Below are 5,042 nucleotides of genomic sequence, written 5' to 3' on the forward strand. Positions count from 1 at the left end.
TAGATCTCTTTTTTCGCATTTCATTTTTTATTATTTTCATTTTTAAATAAAAATTATTCTTTTTTGTAAAATTATCCTTTTCACTTCTCCTTTAATCCTTCCCTTAAATACTTATCCAAATTTTATTTCTTTTGATTATTTTCTGTTTTACTCTTTTAATATCGTTTTATCCGACGAAAATTGTGATAAAAAGAAAACTCTTTCCACTCACACGTATTCAGATCATACCTCCAGACAGCGTCTAGACACATTTTTTTATCTAAAACAATTCTTTAGCAGTCCACAGCTATTGTAACAGACTTGGGCATTAATTGTAACAATATTTAGGCAATGTTCACTATGCTGTTGTAGTGGAATTATTATTGTTGTTGTTGTTAGGATGATTGTTGTTATTGTTGTTGTTACTGGTGTTGCTGCTGCTGCTCTTATGTATCAAATCAACCCTATCAGTTGACTTATGTATAGTTGCCATAACATTGGCTGGAGGTATAACAACTGGTATATGATAATATTTACATTGTTGTCGTCTACAGGCACCTTTCGCATGATCTCGGCATACGGATACGCGTTGATCAAATACTTCTACTTTGTCTCCTAAAACGATTTAAAGTTAAAGTTAGTGGTGTACATACACACTGTAGTTTTAAAAATGTAGGAATAAAGGCTGGAATCGACTGTACTATTCGTTGCAAAGCATGGGAAACCAGAACAACAATCAATTATTCAATTATGTTTAAAAGATGTCGTGAAATACCACCCCATCCATCAACTACTGTAGCTCTCACGTTTTTGAACGTTTTCACACAATCAGAAAAGCATATTATTAGCAAGACCAAATCTATTACTTCTTTTGTTCTCAGTATTTTCATAAGATTTTCAGACAGTCTTTTGCTTCAGCAGAATCAACTATTCATTTTGCTAAAAAAAAGTCACATTAGCGAAAACGATGTGTTGTTTACACCTACAGATGATAGCTGTCTCATCCATTCTTCTGTTAGAGCTATTCTACCTTGTTTAGTTACTAAAAGCTTTCAATCTGCACCTTTTACGGTTGTCAGATCGGGTACATAGAAAAAAATGTCTTTTGATTTTCTGAAGCTAATTCCCATCGTTCCATTAATTTTAATGAAACTGCATTTAATGACAGTAATTCGATTCCAATGAAAGAGAGCTTTACATAAACTTTGAAGTAAAATGTCGAAATCTATTTTCCATTGCAAAGACTGCGATGGTAAAAGTAAAATTCGAAATAAAAATTAATTTTTTATGGAAAACTCAATGTTATAATCCGATATTGTACCGTTCCCACGTGGACTAATTAACGTGCTGGGTAAAATTTGCTCCAATTTATTATTAAACAGAAATTTTTTCCCTTCTACAAGAACTTTTACGAAACAAGTTTTTTCTTTGTGTGCTCAAGTCTTTGTAAGTCGGTGCATGTAATATTGATAAAAGTATACAAACCTTCCATTAGATGAACAAAACGGCAAGTTGGACGATTGCACATTGATCTATTAAAATCTTGGCACACCGGGAGGGTGTCCAGTAACTATAAAAGGGAGAGAAAAGAGAAAATGGTCTTCATTAGTTGGATTTTTGATTCCGAATGTCTGGCACGGTGTGTTTTTGCTTAAAAGCTAATCTCAAAATTCAAAGAAATGGATTTATCATTGAAAAAACGTAAAACAACGGAACAAAAAAAAACATAAAATTGAAAGAGTCCAGATTATTGATTTTAAGATGAAAATAAAATTAATTCAAAGCAAAACGGGAAAGTTAATTCGGAATTTTTAAATTAACAAGAAAAAAATTAATTTTCCGATCGTCGAATTTTTAGAAAAAAATAAATTATTTTGTGTTTAATTGTGTGTCATGTTATCCTACAGATTGTTGAGTGATTATTGTTAACAAGTAGGTTCTGAAGAATTCAACCTTTTTTTTGACTATTAATTTTCGTCGTTAAAGTGTTTACTCTTTCTCATGTTTATCAAGATATTATTCGTTTATTCGAGATTATTTTCGTTCAATTAGTTTTATTAAAACAAAAGAAAAATTAATTTGCCAAACAAGAAAGCCATTGAAAATGAGTCGTGCAACTAATTTCGACAAAAAAGCGTTAATATCCAGTTAAACGGCAGAAACGAATGAAACGACCAACAAAACTCAATTTTATGCCAATAGTCCGTTCGAGAAGTTTAAATAAAACCAAGGCACTTCTAGCAATAAACTAGACTGGACAGATGTCATTTTGTCAATTCACGGAATCATTCGCACTGAAATGGTGCTGGGATAAAAGTCTTTTGTTTATCTTTGCTGTTTCAATATATGGAATGTTATATTACGAATATGCCCGTATGTGATAGTCCCATAAAAAGATGGACATAAAATTCGGAGATTGAAATTAAGAGCAACCCTTTGCAAATTTGTAGTCTTCATTCAGGCGGAAAAATATTCGTTTTTCGATGATTTTCTCTGAACCAAAATCTTCTTTTGATAAAGTAAAACCATTAAAGCACGCAAAAATGTGTTACTTTTAAAGAAAAAATTGGTTTGTGGGTGATAACTTATCCCATATGGATAAACCTTTGAAGATTGTGTCATCAAGAAACGAATATTTTTCCGCCTGAATATAGGCTGCAAATTTGTAAAGGGTCAATTGCTCTAAACGCTGCTCTCGCCATTTCTTTAGAGCCCTTATTATTCGGAATTTGTTTTTGAAAAGGTTTTTTAAAATTAATAAATTTCAGACTTTTTAAGACTTTTTGGGAACATAAGAACTTTTGAGAATTAATTCCTGAAATACTAAAATTTAAGAACTTTTCAGAATTTATTAGAATTTCATGAATTTACGATTTGATATTCCGAATAGGGCTCGGAACGGGTCGGGTTCGGTCAGACCGGAACCCGAACTTGATCTTGACCCGAACCTGAACTAAGAATTCGGGTTCAACCCGAACTTGACCCGAACCTGAATTTTCGATTTTGGTTCAAACCGAACCCGACCCGAACCCGAAGTTATTCAACCCGAAGTTGACCCGAACCCGAAGTTGACCCGAACCCGAATTTCCATTTCGGGTTTGACCCGAACCTGTTCTGAACCCGAGATCTTCAAATAAATCAGGTCCGGTTCGGGTTAACCGGAAATTTTTGGCATTTTTTAGTGTAAAATTTTCGGGTCACCTGAACCGGACCTGATCTATTTGAAAAATTCGGGTTCAGATCAGATTCGGGTCAAACCCGAAATGGAAATTCAAATTCGGGTCAAGTTCGGGTTGAATAACTTCTGGTTCGGGTCGGGTTCGGTTTGAACCAGAAATCGAAAATTCAGGTTCGGGTCAAGTTCGGTTTGAACCCGAAGTCTTAGTTCAGGCTCGGGTCTAAAACCGGTTCGGGTCATAACCTGAACTGATCAGGTCAACCCGAACCCGTTCCGAGCCTTAATTCCGAATAATAAGCACTGTAGAGAACTGACATTATCAAGAAGTTCTGAATTTAAAGTCAAATGGTGGCGCCACCATGTAACATTACATTTTATGTCCATAAGACACAGTCATATCCATAAATTTATGTGCAGTGATTCAGTCCCTCTCTTTATGATATTATATCAAGTCTAGTTTATTCCTCGGAGTTCATTGATGACAATAATAAAAAAACGTTTTCCGAAGCTTAAGACTTTCATGGGACGGTTGGAGACAATGACAATTATATTCGAATAAAATCGATGCATTGTAATTAATCACGGAAATAAAATTGAATTTAGCGAGGATAGATATTAACACGAACACATTCAGAGAATTGTGAATGAAAGTTTAAGTTTATAAGTTTTTACTGTAAATATTTCTAGAGAAAAAAAAACAAAAGAAGAAAAATCCAATTTGCAAGAAACTGCCCGTTGTTTATCCTTAAGGAAAATTATTATAATTAAATGGAAATTCTAAGCGATATAAATAAAACGGCAGCTACAGTTTGCTACGCAGAAGGTTTTTTTTTTCGAATTCGTTTTAAGCTGCAGCAGAAAAGCTTTATTTGACTATGTACATAAATTGCCGTTGCAGCAATTAAGCCTCTTTATCCCCTCTAATTATTGTAAAATATGTTTCGCTTTTTTTATTTATTTTATAAATAGAAACACCATGGAATGTACGGAAGAGAATGGAACAACAACAGCAAAAAAAAAAGGAAAAACAAGAATTATTAAAAGAATAAATTAATTTCATTTTAAATAATGTTTTTGCTCTGTACAAAATGCAATTCTCGTTTTCTCGTATTCCATAAAAGCCGGTAGTCGTGTAATTATTCTCACTGATATAATTTCATTAGAAAAGCTTTATTAAGCAAACTTTTTCGGCCATTAAAATGAGAGCAATGTACAATAAATACGTTCCCGCTGCGGTGTTAAGTCTGTTTTTAATTATTACTGATTTTTATTAATATCTGATTTGGGGTGAGTCGTTTGTTTGTATCGCCAAAATTAGTGGGAAACAATAAACGTCGATTGGAAATTTTTCTTCTTTCATTTTCGATGTTTGGTTAATGGTCGCGTGTTTTTTGATATCCGTCGATTTAGTAACAGAGTGTCTTCTTTCTCTCTGACATATTTGTAGTTCTGATGTCACATGAATTAATCAATAAAGAAAACTAAGTCGTCTCGCTAGGAGGGATTCTTTTGAATTTCGACTGACCGAAATCGGCGCTATTTTTTCCGGGACTTTTTTATATATGCCTAGTTAGGCCTTGGTGCCTAGGCCCCAAAACCAGTCTCAGATATTTTTGATCTTCCATACCTGGCTGGTTGTAAGTGGCCAAAAGTCGAAAAATGAGGTTTCGTAGTTCGGATTTCATTTCAGTAAGGTGGCAAGGACACGGGCGTGTATGGGTTCGTTGGAAAGCTGAGGTCAAGTACTCCTGGGGCAAATATTAACTTCATAAAATTTGCTGATAATCGGCCGAAAATATGACTTCTGGAAAATTTCTCAGAATCGATGGAACCTCCGTGAACTTTGATGAGAGCTGTGACCTCACTAATGCAATTATTTGATTAA

The 5,042-nt window shown here is 34.0% G+C and overlaps 1 long non-coding RNA gene across 1 annotated transcript; it reads right to left on the reverse strand.

Annotated features, from left to right (window-relative positions):
* Positions 1 to 2,039: 2,039 nt before the first annotated feature.
* On the reverse strand, positions 2,040 to 3,169 carry LOC119082669. The gene is made up of 2 exons (XR_005088682.1): positions 3,059 to 3,169; positions 2,040 to 2,968 (listed from the first exon to the last, which is right to left on the reverse strand). It is a non-coding gene; the product is annotated as an uncharacterized LOC119082669 (long non-coding RNA).
* Positions 3,170 to 5,042: the final 1,873 nt, after the last annotated feature.

This window comes from Bradysia coprophila, unplaced genomic scaffold, assembly GCF_014529535.1.
Source record: "Bradysia coprophila strain Holo2 unplaced genomic scaffold, BU_Bcop_v1 contig_476, whole genome shotgun sequence".
Lineage (NCBI taxonomy): Eukaryota > Metazoa > Arthropoda > Insecta > Diptera > Sciaridae > Bradysia > Bradysia coprophila.